Source organism: Cinclus cinclus, chromosome Z (genome assembly GCF_963662255.1).
Source record: "Cinclus cinclus chromosome Z, bCinCin1.1, whole genome shotgun sequence".
Classification (NCBI taxonomy): Eukaryota; Metazoa; Chordata; class Aves; order Passeriformes; family Cinclidae; genus Cinclus; species Cinclus cinclus.
In genome coordinates, this window is record NC_085084.1 from 50754086 (window position 1) to 50768457 (window position 14372).

Genomic DNA, 14372 nt, shown 5'->3' on the forward strand with positions numbered 1-14372 from the left:
AGGAAGTTTTTCTCCACGAGAACTTCCTCTGTGAATTGATGGGACCAGCTGGAGGCTGGTTTGGTTTTTTTGACAGCCTGAGAAACCAATTGGAGAAGTCAGTTCGCTCCATGAGTCACATTTGAAGCAAGTAAACCCCAGGAAAGCTCTGGTTCATTTCCATCCTCTCACAAGGTAACACCGACCCGGCCCGGGCCGGGCAGGGCTGGGCTCGGGAGGCTGCCGGGCCCCGTTTCCAACCAGGAGCCCCGATAACCAAAAGAAGCCGAGCCCATTGCTGGGATCCTGGCCCTTTTCCCGGTGTGTCCGTGGCTCGGGGGGCCCTGCCCTGCCCTGCCCCGGCTCGGAGCAGCCCTGGGGTGGCCGAGCCCGCCCGGCCGCCCTCACGGGCTGGGGGGAGGCAGCCGGGCCCGGTTCGGGAGAGCCCCCAGGGCTTTGTGTGCTGGGCAGGGCAGAGGGAGAACCCCCGGGCTGCGGCTGGAGCTGGGGGCGGGCAGCGCCGGGGGAAAGCCATGGACACACGGCCTTGGCACCCATTTCTCCTCTGCGTGCACTTTGCAGTTCTCGTCCTGCCCCTCCAGCGTGGCCTGGGCACCCTGAGATCCTGACACAGCTCCGGCATGGCCTGGCACAGCCCCTGAAACTTCTCGGTGAGATTTTAACTTTTCCAATGCTCAGACAAGGCTTACAGACTTTCCATCTTTCCTTGGGTGGGAGGAAGAACAGAAAGGATACACCAAAGTCAATGAAGCAAAAGGTAAGTTTCTAGATGGAAGGAGAATGAGGAGATGCCGTGAAGGTTGGCTGAAAAATCTTTTTGTAAGTTATGAGGGTGGACTGTACTACACTAAAAAATTCCTTTAAACCATGAAAAAAGAGTAACATGGTGGGAGTGGAGTGAAGTGTAAAGTGTTTGAAAAATCCTTTACCCTGAGAGGGAAAAAAGGGGATCTCTGTTCCTGGGAATGAAGTATGAACAGAGAGAAGTGAGCTGAAGTAAACTTTTGCCTTTAAGTAGCTCATCCTTAAAAGTAATACCCCATGACTTTTTTTTTTTTTTTTACCATGGCCCATAGGCACAGTTTTGGGAAGACTGTGAAAGTGGGAGGAGTTTCACGATAGCAGATCTTGGGCGGCTGCTGTTCATGGAAAAAGTGGAGTTAGGAGTGAACTGGTTATTTCCTCTCTTGAAAAGATCCTTATAGCTAAACAAAAAGAAACTCCTCTCCCTAAAGTGAACTGAAAAAAAATTTTAAGCAAGGAATTGACTGAAGTGTCTCTGTATGTTGTTAAGATATGAAAAAGAGGAAGAAGGAAGTCTGAAGATTTGCTCTGAATTTTATTATTATTTTTCTTTGTGTTATTAATAAAGTTTCTTTTTAATCTCATGTTAAGTTTTAAGCCTGCTTTGCTTTTACTCCTAATTCTATTTCACAACAAAAGGTAAATATATTTAAAATTGGCAAACCCAAACTATAATAGCCTTGAAACTCTGTGTACCCACAAAGCAGATTTTGTGGGTGTTTTGAAATTTGTGAAAAAGCTGTTAATGTACTGCAAGGACTGTGATGGACTTATGCCTTCTTTCTTTTTCTCCCTTACCGTCATTCTATCATCTGCCCTGAAGAGGGGTCCTAGGGAATTTGCAGAGTCCTGGCAAGGTTCTTCATAATGCACATAACAAGAAATATGGAGACTGTCAGGGAAAATGTGGGATATGAGTGCTGAGCCTCTGCAGACATCAGCAAAATGTCAGCTGTTGCAGCCTGTGCTGCATAATTGAGGGTCTGAAAGGAAGAGTGAGCAATGGCAAAGAGTTCAGGAGGGCTATAACTCTCCTGGTCTATAAGCTAGACTAAAACATTTAATACTTCTGTTTGATATGCTTCATGGACTTTTGGTCTTTGTTGAAGGAAATAAATTGAGGCAGACCTGTGAAAAACTCTCCATATCCTTTAACCAATTATATTCATAGGGCCATTCTCTCCTCTAAGATGATTGCTCAGGTTTTTTATTTTCTCTTGTCAGCTCTAGTCTCTTCAAGTGTCAGCCGCAGCTAATTGTGTTGCAGGGGGGAGTTTTAAGGGCAAGCAAACCATGCATCTGCCTCTCATGGTGAGGTTAGAGGCAAAAGAAGAGTGGATTGAGACACTCAAAACTTGAAGTCAGTTGCAGTGAGCAACAAGAGCATCCAGAAGCCAGACTACACCTCTCTGGGGTCATCCAGCAGTGGAATCACCTCAAAGCAGAAGTGGAGTAAGATGAGCCAGAAAATGCTAGCTTAAGGAGGAGGACATAGTGGGGCAGGAAGGAAAAGTAGTAATTCAGGTCCCTGAGATTGGAAACAGTCACCTTAGTCACTGGGTGACTAAGTGCAGTATATTTACCTGGATGCTGGTGATAATGCCTGATTGAAGGGCTGCTGGCAAATTTTTCCAAGAGGTAGAAATCAGGATTTTTAGAAAGGGCTGCAGTTAGGGTAAGTGTCTAGGACACAGGGGCCCAACACCACATTCCCACTCTTATGCTTTTTTTTTTTTCTTATTTCTGCTTTCTGAAGGGCTCAAATTCTTTTCAGCTGAGCACATCAGCCAGTCAGATGGTGGTGAGGAAATACACTGGCTACAGAAGCACAGTAACTTAGCCAATCTCAAGGTCTCTCTTTTCAGAGATAATTGTGCAACTACAAGATTAGCAAATCTTTATGATCAGAGTGTTAGCAGAATTATTGCTGACTACCCTAGAAAAAAAAAATTCAGTACTATTCATTGTGGTCTGTCCCACTAACTCATCCTTCCATCTGAGTTTAAGCCAAGTTCAGGTGGAGGGGTGTGCCTCATCCCGGGGCTCCTGGGGCTGCAGAGACCATTCCAGTGTTCCATGATTTCTTGAAGAAAGCTTCAACTAGCCTCTTTGCTGTGTTTAAGTGTTAGTTAAACATTTTGGTATAGATTAGTAGTACCCCTAGATACTGCACTAGTAGTGTGAGGAACTAGAGACACAAAGACTTTATAAAATGCCTTTTCCATTTTCCTGCAAGTTTCATCTTTGCTGTGGAGAATGATAATTTTGTGCTTTCCTTAGCTGTTTTCAGTGGAAAGATGTGGATGTCTTGCAAGGCTTCCTGCAATGGCAAGCTCCTAAGAGTTTAGATAACTTCCTTCTCTTACTGACATACTGTCTATATTTGCTTTTTTAAAAATTTCTTACTGAAGATCCATTTTTCTACAGTCCAGATTAAAACGTACAGCAGCCCAGTCTATCTCAATGTCCCTGGGGGTAGTGTGTAGTCCAAGTCTCTCTCAAGCGTCTACATGTACCTAGCTGTGCTAGCACACAAACATTTTTAGCTTGCTTATACACATAAAACTCCAAGTAACTTGCTGATGTCCTCTCATCCCTCTCGTGAGATGCAGAAATTCACTGTCACCAGACTCTGAGAGACTGTTTTCTAGCTTCATATTTTTTCATTACTGTTATTGAACAAATCCTTACAGAGTAGGGACTTGGTGTCATCTCTATGAATATAAGGAATACTCTAAGAAAGATAGATGTTTGATCTTAATTTTGTTGAGCAATACTCATATTTTCCATTCTTCTATACCCACTGCCATGTAAATTCTAAGATTTTTTCCCCCTTCTACACATTGGTCACTTAGCATGCTCTGAAAAAGTGTTGAGTTGTTGATGGTATATTGGACAGCCATATAGTTTAAAGAAATGTGTTTCACTTTACTCTGAAACTTTAGCTGAAGTAAAGACACCCTTTCTGGTGTCTGCCTGTAGTTGGACATCCTCCATTCCATTGTCAGTGATTTCTAAAATCTACGTAATATATAGTATCTCTCATTTTTCTTCTTTGCATCCAATTACTTTACTCTGGCTTATGTTTTGTTTAATTTCTGTGTAGTTATAAAAATTTAACCCTGGTTATGAGTGTGAAGAGCTAAACCAAAAACGTGACTGAATTGCAGTTAAAATTTACCTTGATCTTAATAAAGTAATGGTTGTAATATATATAAAAAAATAATAAGATAGGCTTTTGATCTTGTTAAATTGAGAAGAGATTAACTACCACTGAAGAATACAATTTCAAAAACATTTGAAGCTTGCAAGTAAAAATAAAGACTTTTTAAAGGTGAAGTACAGGCCCCCTGCCCTCTGCCTTTAATATTTGCTCTTTAAAGATCTTTAACTTAGTTAAAATTTTACTCAGGAAGGTATGACAGGTTGTTGCATAATGCTGCAGGAAAACTAATTAATTAATAACAGAGTTTCTTGCCTTCATGGGAAGACTGCCAGTTTGGGGACTTCATCTCTCCTGTTCCAGCCTATCATTCATTCATCCTTGCATAAAAACAAGTGTCATTTTAAAGACAAATTCTTACTCATGTGTCCTGGTTTGAAAGACAGGTGTTTGCTAAGGAAAGCAGAAGCTTCCCTTTGGACTGAAAAAAAAACCACGTGATTCTTCTGATTATTATAATTTTGGAATTAAGAGAGCTCTCAGGCAAAGATATGGGGGTAGGAATAACAGTTCTTTACTAGTATATCTAACAAGACAAACAAGAACAGCAACAGCTATGAAATTACCCACAAACAGAACAGTAACTCAGTCCCAGTGTTTTTTGGCTGCAGGCACCTTTTCCCTGAGCTGCAGTTCCTGGTGCTGGGGGCGGGCGGGTCCCGCAGAGCTGCAGGAGGGCTGGGGATGATGGCAGAGCTGTCCCAGGGGGAGAGAGAGAGAGAGAGATGGAGAGAGAGCCCTCCGCTCATGGTGTGGGTCCTGGTGCTCAGCAGAGTGCTGGATGGTGGTAGTTCACAGCAAGAAGGCAGCCAGGCAGGTCCGATGGTGGTTCACCGACGCTGGGATGGGACACAGGCGGCGATCGTCCTTCTCGTCGGAACTCCGCGGGGGAAATGGGCCGAGGCCCAGCCTTCCGCTTCCTCTTCTGGCTGTTTGAATCTCGCAGGGCTTACCTCTTCCCTCCCGTCCCCTCCCCCTTGTCACCAGGGCCCAGTCAACAGGTATCTTAGCATGACAATGGGGAAAATTCCACAGAGGGAAAAGGGAGAGAACCAACCCCCAACATTATCCACCCTGAATTTTCCCCTACCATCATGCCAAATCAAATTAAAATCTTCAAATCATAGACATCCATACAGTTACAGATACAGGCACAGTATTGTAGGTAATTCACCCTAAAACAAGGTCTCCTTGGGGTATGCATCTGGTCTTTCCATCCCTTTGCATGATCCACCAGGTACAACCTGGCCCTTGAGCAAAGACCACCCCACGAATTGGATTGTCTTTGCTGGAGGCAGGGTTCACCCAAACAGTTTTTCCGAGCATACCCCTCATATGCACCACTGGAACCTTGTCCCCATCTGGTGTTCTCAAGGGCTCAGACTGGGCAGGGCCTGCTCGATTAGTGGAACCTCGGGTGTTCACTAACCATGTGGCCTTTGGTAGATTAATCTCCCAGTTTTTGAAAGTCCCCCCACCCAGTGCCTTCAAGGTGGTTTTAAGCAGCCCATTGCACCGTTCCACTTTCCCAGCCGCTGGTGCGTGATAAGGAATGTGGTACACCCACTCGATGCCGTGTTCTCTGGCCCAGGTGCTTATGAGGCTGTTCTTGAAATGAGTCTCATTGTCTGACTCAATTCTCTCAAGGGTACCATGTCTCTAAAGGATTTGTTTTTCCAGGCCCAGGATGGTGTTGTGGGCAGTGGCGTGAGGCACAGGGTAGGTCTCCAACCATCCAGTGGTGGCTTCCACCATGGTCAGCACGTAGCGCTTGCCTTGGCGTGTCTGAGGCAGTGTGATGTAGTCAATCTGCCAGGCCTCCCCATACTTATATTTGGACCACCACCCCCCATACCAGAGGGGCTTCACTCGCTTGGCTTGCTTGATGGCAGCACACGTCTCACAGTCATGGATAACCTGGGAAATACTGTCCATGGTGAGATCCACCCCTCGGTCTCGTGCCCACTTATAGGTAGCATCTCTGCCTTGGTGACCTGAGGCATCGTGGGCCCATCGAGCCAGAAACAACTCTCCCTTGTGTTGCCAGTCTAAGTCTATCTGTGACACCTCTATCCTTGCAGCCTGATCTACTTGCTCATTGTGTTGGTGCTCCTCATTAGCCCGACTCTTGGGGACATGGGCATCTACATGACGGACCTTTACGGGTAGCTTCTCTACCCGACTGGCAATGTCTTTCCACTCATCAGCAGCCCAGATTGGTTTTCCCCTATGTTGCCAGTTAGCTTTTTTCCACCTTTCCAGCCAGCCCCACAGAGCATTGGCTACCATCCATGAATCAGTGTAAAGGTAAAGCTTTGGCCACTTTTCTCTTTCAGCAATGTCCAGGGCCAGCTGAACGGCTTTGAGTTCAGCAAGTTGACTTGATCCACCTTCTCCTTCAGTAGCTTGTGCAACCTGTCGTTTGGGGCTCCATACGGCTGCTTTCCACTTCCGGTTCATCCCCACGATGCGACAGGAACCGTCAGTGAAAAGAGCGTAGCGAGTTTCATCTGCTGGCAGTTGGTTGTATGGTGGGGCTTCATCAGCCCGGGTCACTTGTTCTTGCTCCTCTTCATTGGCAAGACCAAAATTTTCACCTTCTGGCCAGTTTGTAATTATTTCCAAAATCCCAGGGCGATTTGGGTTTCCGATACAGGCGCGCTGTGTGATGAGGGTGATCCACTTGCTCCATGTGGCATCGGTGGCGTGGTGGGTAGAGGGGACCTTCCCTTTAAACATCCACCCCAGCACTGGTAGTCGGGGTGCCAGGAGGAGCTGTGCTTCTGTGCCAATCACCTCTGAGGCAGCTTGAACTCCTTCATAAGCAGCCAAGATCTCCTTCTCTGTTGGGGTGTAGTTGGCTTCAGACCCTCTGTAACTTCGGCTCCAGAATCCCAGAGGTCGGCCTCGGGTCTCACCAGGTACCTTCTGCCAAAGGCTCCAGGACAAGCCCTTGTTCCCGGCTGCAGAGTAGAGCACGTTCTTCACCTCTGGTCCTGTCCTGACTGGGCCGAGGGCTACAGCATGAGCGATCTCCTGCTTGATCTGGGCAAAGGCTTGCTGCTGCTCAGGGCCCCAGTGGAATTCGTTCTTCTTCCGGGTGACCAGGTAGAGAGGGCTCACGATCTGGCTGTACTCAGGAATGTGCATTCTCCAAAAGCCTATGGCACCTAGGAAAGCTTGTGTTTCCTTCTTGTTGGTTAGTGGAGACATCGCGGTGATCTTATTGATGACCTCAGTGGGGATTTGGCGCCGCCCATCTTGCCACTTTACTCCCAGGAACTGGATCTCTCGGGCAGGACCTTTGACTTTGCTCCTCTTGATGGCAAAACCGGCTCCCAGCAGAATCTGGATGATCTTCTCTCCTTTCTCAAGTACTTCCATTGCCGTGTTCCCCCACACAATGATGTCATCGATGTATTGCAGAAGTTCTGGAGCTTCACCCTTTTCCAGTGCAGCCTGGATCAGTCCATGGCAGATGGTGGGGCTGTGTTTCCACCCCTGGGGCAGTCGGTTCCAGGTGTACTGCACGCCCCTCCAGGTGAAAGCAAACTGAGGCCTGCACTCTGCTGCCAGAGGAATGGAGAAAAATGCATTGGCAATGTCAATGGTGGCGTACCACTTTGCTGCCTTGGACTCCAGCTCGTACTGGAGTTCCAGCATGTCCAGCACGGCAGCGCTCAGCAGTGGAGTCACTTCATTCAATGCACCATAGTCCACAGTCAATCTCCATTCTCCATCAGACTTACGCACAGGCCAGATGGGGCTGTTGAAGGGTGAGTGGGTTTTGCTGACCACCCCTTGGCCCTCCAGCTCACGGATCATCTTGTGGATGGGGATCACGGCATCTCGATTTGTCCTGTACTGCCTGTGGTGCACTGTCGAGGTGGCAATTGGCACTTGCTGCTCCTTCACCTTCAGGAGTCCCACTACAGATGGGTTCTCTGACAGTCCAAGCAAGGTGTTCAATTGCTTAATGTTTTCCGCCTCTACAGCAGCTATTCCAAAAGCCCACCTGAGTCCCTTTGGGTCTTTGTAATAGCCATTCCTGAGGAAGTCTATGCCTAGAATACACGGTGCCTCTGGGCCAGTCACAATTGGATGCTTTTGCCACTCCTTCCCAGTCAGGCTCACCTCAGCCTCCAGCAAAGTCAATTCCTGTGATCCCCCCAACACCCCAGCAATAGAAACAGGCTCCTCCCCCACATGTTCTGATGGTGTTAGGGTGCACTGTGAACCAGTATCAACTAATGCCCTATGTTTTTGTGGCTCTGATGTGCCAGGCCATCGGATCCACACCGTCCAAAAGACCCGGTTTTCCCGTGCCTCTCCCTGGCTAGAGGCAGGGCCCCTCTAGCACTGGTTATTATTTCCTTCCTGGGCCTACATGTTGGAGGTTCCCTCAAGGGGATCTGACAAATCATCCTCCCTTTTGTAATACCCTGCATCTTGGTTATGGGAAGTTGAGGCTACCTTCACTTTAGTGGAGCTCCTTTGGTTAGTGTTTCCCTCCTTGAGTTGACGCACCCGCGCTGCCAGGGCAGAAGTGGGTTTCCCATCCCACCTCCTCATGTCTTCTCCATGGTCACGCAGAAAGAACCACAGGTCAGCTCATGGGGTGTACCCTCTATCCCTAGCTGGGGGGCGTTGGGATCTAACTCTGGCATCTGTGACTCGCACTGGTGCTGCATTGACCTTCCTCATCTCCTCCCTCACCCCTCTTATCTCCTCCTTGAACTCCTCTCTGAGTTCCCTAATCACGGCAGAGACCTGAGCCTGCATTGGGCCATTCATTATACTCTCAAAATTTCTGAGCTTATCGGCAACAGAACCCACTGTCTCGTGGTTGGTGTCAGCATTAATGGCTGCAATGAATGTGGTGTATTGAGATGGCCCCAGGTGTGCCAGATTCCACAACATCTGCCCTGTGCACCTGACCTTGTCTGGGTCATTGTCATGTTGTCCACCCCTCCCAAAGAGTATCTCCAGTACTGCTACTTCTCTCAGCTGTTCAATCCCCTCCTCAGCGGTCTTCCAGCGCATTCTATGGTGGTGCTCCTGCATTCTCTCTCTATGGACAAACCTCTCTCTTACACTCATTAAAAGCCGCTCCCAGAGGGAAAGGGGGCCTGGTTCCCTTACAAATACATGATCCACACCTGAGTCCTGGGTCAGGGGTCCCAAATTCCTTGCCTCAGTACCATCCAGCTGCACACCTGTACCCATAAGGTCCCAGACCCGCAGTAACCACGTTGTAAAAGCCTCACGGCCCCTTCGTACAACATCTTTACGCAGATTACGGAGACTCTCGTACGATAGGGACTCTGTGACGATCTCAACCTCTGGCTCCCCTGCTGGTTGTGAGGGCCCTGCTTTCTGATCATTATTATCTAGGTGCTTTGTTTTCACCTTAGACTTTCTAGTTTCCACGGGGGCAACTGCTGCTGGCTGTGAGTGACCTTGCAGTTCTGCTGGAGCCTGGAGAGATGTAACGTTTGTGGGTTCCACTGCTGCACCATCAGGTTCTCCCACTTTAAGGCAGAGGGAGAGTTTCTCAAGAGCTGGGGAAAGGTACTCCTTCAGCATTTGGCCCATCTCCTTCACTAGAAACCCCACCCACTCTGGATGGTTCCTTTCTGAGGTGAGCTCTGGGGCAGAATCAGGCTCAGGGGCAACATCCTTAACCTCTGGGGCCGAATCCTTAGTCTCTGGGGCAGGGTAAGGGTCAGGCTCTGGGGCAGAGTCCTTAGTCTCTGGGGCAGAGCCAGGCTCTGGGGCAGGGCCAGGCTCTGGGGCAGGATCCCTATTCCTTGGGGGACGTATCAGGGTTGTCATCCAAGTCAATCTCCCCTCATCTCGGAATGTTAAATAGAACAGGTTTACAAGGCCTATTAGCAATGTCAGCCACTGTATGATATCATTACTACTTAGAAGAGATTTGAACCCCTCAAAAGCTGGTGGAGCAGACCCAAAAAACTGTGTAAGGGGTTGGGACAAAATTTTCCCTGGTGTCATATCCTCACAGTATGTACCATTATTAAAGTAGCCCCAAAAACATACAGTTAGAGTGTGATAGCTCCGAATCCATGTGCCCACCTTCCAGAGGAAGTTAAAAATCCATGAATTTCTCACGTTATCAGCCCACAAAAGGAACTGGATAATAGTTACAGCAGCCTGAGTTATAGGACCCATGTTCAAGTAAGGGATTGCAAATGGGAGAGATAGAGCTGTGGCCACATGGAGCCCAAACCACGGTAAGCTGGACAACATGATGCCACCTAACACAAAACTGAGGTAACTCAAGAACTGTTATTCCTTTTTCACCCTTTTCTCTCAATGCCCTCGGGCCCCACGTTGGGTGGCCAAAATCTGTCCTGGTTTGAAAGACAGGTGTTTGCTAAGGAAAGCAGAAGCTTCCCTTTGGACTGAAAAAAAAAACGTGATTCTTCCGATTATTATAATTTTGGAATTAAGAGAGCTCTCAGGCAAAGGTATGGGGGTAGGAATAACAGTTCTTTACTAGTATATCTAACAAGACAAACAAGAACAACAACAGCTATGAAATTACCCACAAACAGAACAGTAACTCAGTCCCAGTGTTTTTTGGCTGCAGGCACCTTTTCCCTGAGCTGCAGTTCCCGGTGCTGGGGGCGGGCGGGTCCCGCAGAGCCGCAGGAGGGCTGGGGGTGATGGCAGCGCTGTCCCAGGGGGAGAGAGAGAGAGATGGAGAGAGAGAGAGAGCCCTCCGCTCACGGTGTGGGTCCCGGTGATCAGTAGAGTGCTGGATGGTGGTAGTTCACAGCGAGAAGGCAGCCGGACAGGGTCCGATGGTGGTTTACCGACGCTGGGATGGCAGGGATGGGGCACAGGCGGCGATCGTCCTTCTCGTCGGAACTCCGCAGGGGAAATGGGCCGAGGCCCAGCCTTCCACTTCCTCTTCTGGCTGTTTGAATCTCGCGGGGCTTGCTTCTTCCCTCCCGTCCCCTCCCCCTTGTCACCAGGGCCCAGTCAACAGGTATCTTAGCATGACAATGGGGAAAATTCCACAGAGGGAAAAGGGAGAGAACCAACTCCCAACATCATGTTTTGTTGTTGAGCAGTTTTGTTGTCCTTTTTTCTTCTCCAATGTCTACTATAATGCTTTACTTGAGGATCCTATAAGTCTCTGTCTAAAAAGTTAAGTCTGTAGCTCTTCCGGTTGTAAGTGAAACGTGTAAAAGTCCCATGTTTACAATGTGTGCATCTGAAAGTTTTATGAAATCATGGATAAGAGGCTTCTGTAAATTAACCATATTCTATAAACGAAGCATTTATTCCAGATGAACTGCTCAATTTTATTATTGTTATGGTCTTACAGATTTTTGAAGACAAAAATGTACTTTTTCAGACCTACAGAGCTGGTTTTATCAATATCAAAATACTTTTATCAATATGAAAATATTAATGCTTTCTTATTGGTTGGTGTTTGTTTCTTTGGGCAATTCTATATGGTTTTCTTTCATATAAACTTAAATATCTTCTCTTTAAAAATCCTGTTCAGGCCAGGCTCTGCCTCAGTGTCACATTGATTCTTGCGACTTCATCAGAGCATGGACTACTTTGTCATACATCCAGCTCATCTCCTCTGTTTCTGGAAACCAAAAAACTGATGACACTGTGCTATTTCTTGAGCTAACAATTCATTTTAGAAGCCATTGTTGTGTTCTGCCCATTCAGTCTATTCCAGCACTAAAACTCTTAATAGTTCTTGGAAATCTTAGGTAAAAAATCTGAAAATTGCTACGGAATTTGTTAATGGGAAGACAGTTACACCCTTCCAAATGGTCACAGGAATCTCATTACTCCAAGGTATAGGTGGCTTGGTCTGATGGCACCATGAATGCTTTATTTTTTAGACCTTCTTTTTTCTGAAAACATGCAAAATGGGTGACAATGCAATTCGAAACAGGAAAAAATTAAGTTCTCGGTCCCCAAATCTGCCCATACTTCCTGTGCTAGTCTTCTGTTTGTTGAATTATACCTTCACTCAGTACTGTTTTCTCAGCTATGATTTTTTTTCTGGACTCTGCTGGGATATATCATGGTCTGATCATAGATATTTGTATTGTAAAGTGTGTGATTGTTTGTTTTGTTGTTTGGGTTTTTTTTTTCCCTCTGTGCAGGAGCATGTCTTACAGGATTACTCCAATTTCATGCTAGAAAAAAACTGATGGTGGTCTGTCATCCTGATATTCTACTACAGCACAAGCTAAAAATGGATTCACAGCAAAGGAAATCATCACCTTTTTCTGCAACAGCAGTTTTCTTTGAAGCCTCCTTAGTGAAAGTTGGCTCCAAGTGGCTGGGGAGATTTGTCCAAATTACAGCTTGAGTTATTCCACCTGCAGAGACAGAACTCAAAGAGTGAGTCACATAGAGTAAAAGAATGGCATGGTTATGTTTCTGTGGTCTGGGTAAACATTTCTGCTCTCATGTGCCTACAGCATTTTTTTTTAAGCTAGGACTGCCACATTGGGTACCTTCTGCAGAGCCAGATTTTATGAGATCTTTTTTTACCTTTTCTGCTAGGATCACCACGTTATTCACTCAGTCACAAAAGTGCTTCAAATGTGTACTGCTGCTTTATGGGGTTTCCCATCTGTTTTAAGAATGAATGTTGGTTCCCCTATCAACAAGGAACATCTGCTCTTTTTAAGGCTTTAAAGGAAGAAAAAGATTTCTGCTCCATTAAGAACATTGTCACAACTAGTGACAAATATTAATGGGACAAAGTAAACTTGAAATTAAGTGGACCAAGAAAAATGGAAATAAGTCTTTCTACAATGGTCAAGTACATGCACATGTCCTGTTACGCTTTCAAGCACTTCAGTAAGCATTTTTGCTGATGTTTCCTTATAATGCTATTTTCATGTAGTAGAAACAGTGGAAATAACTATGTTTTTTGAGGCTCATTCAAATAGCTTTAGTGATGTCCAATAACCTATTAATCCAAGCATCCTTAAAAATCCTCTACTGTTAATCTCACATAGATGTATATTTTATAGCTTCAAGTACCTTTTTTTAAGTAAACATCCAACTCTTAAAATTCAGAATTATTTTGTTAGGAAATAAGTAAGAACAGACTGATTGTTTTGTGATGTTATTTAGCTGCCAGAAGTGTAATATGCCTTGTAATTTAGCAAATTATAAATTAATAATTAAAAAGTAATGTTATGGCAGTCTAAAATTTCCTAGTAGAAGTCTTATAGCTTATTTTTAAGTGTGAGAAGGTAGTAATTCTCTAGATTTGCCCCTTCTGATGTAATACTATTTCTTTCTAGGATGCTAGTCAACCAGGTATGAGGACTACGTATTAATTTTGCCTTACTGATAATTTTCTATATTTAATCTCTCTAAAAAGTGTATATTAAAATAGATTCAGTATTCATACATAAATATATCTCACACATGCATAAATAGTTTTATCTTTATCTGTATATTGTTCTCTTTCAAAGTGTGCCTCAAGGCTGAAATTTTCAGGAAGCCAAAGGGCTATTCTATACTTATCTCCCATAATCAACAAATAGAAGTGACACTCTTACCAAAGTCTTTCCTTCAATCTCCATTTTTTTAAAGTGCTCATACTGAGATAAACGAAACTGAACTATGCAGCAGAAATTAAAAGCAAAAAATGCCAGTAGCCCCAACATTTCTTTTTCTAAGTGCTCAGTTCAAAATTGACCCCTACATAAAAAAGCACAATGTAGCCAACAAAGATGGCAAGGCAAAGGTTTCTTTTTTTCTGTATAAAGGCCTTTTCTCTATAAACACTTGATAAATGCCACTGTTTTTCTTGTGGGTGGGATTTATCTCACCCAGAAGTACAAAATGGAGAAAAACAACACGGAAATAAATCCTTTGGCTTTATATCACCATATGAGTCACTGTCATGGTAAAAGCAGCAGAATTACTCTGAGCTGTTACAGTTAGAAGTCTGGTCTGAAAAACTAGTTTCAGCACCCAAGAAAAGGTATCTGTATATGCATATAAATATGATATGACTTCTTTCAAATGTGGCACATAAAATTTAATGCATTTTTATGTCTTTTTCCTTGAAGACTGCACCTACTAAGGCTAAGGTTTTTATTTAGTTTGTTTGAAGCACTGTTTCTTGGTAACATGTCAGGTCTTAACAGGAATCTGAAGAATGGATGCCTTCTGTGATATATCTCAGGGAAATGCATAAGGAAATTCACATGTTGCTCAGGTCTAGAGTCCTTGGGAGAAAATCACATCCACTAAACTTACTGTCTATACCTTTGGTTTGAATCAATTGCCCATGACTGGGTCTAGTGCAATTCTAGAT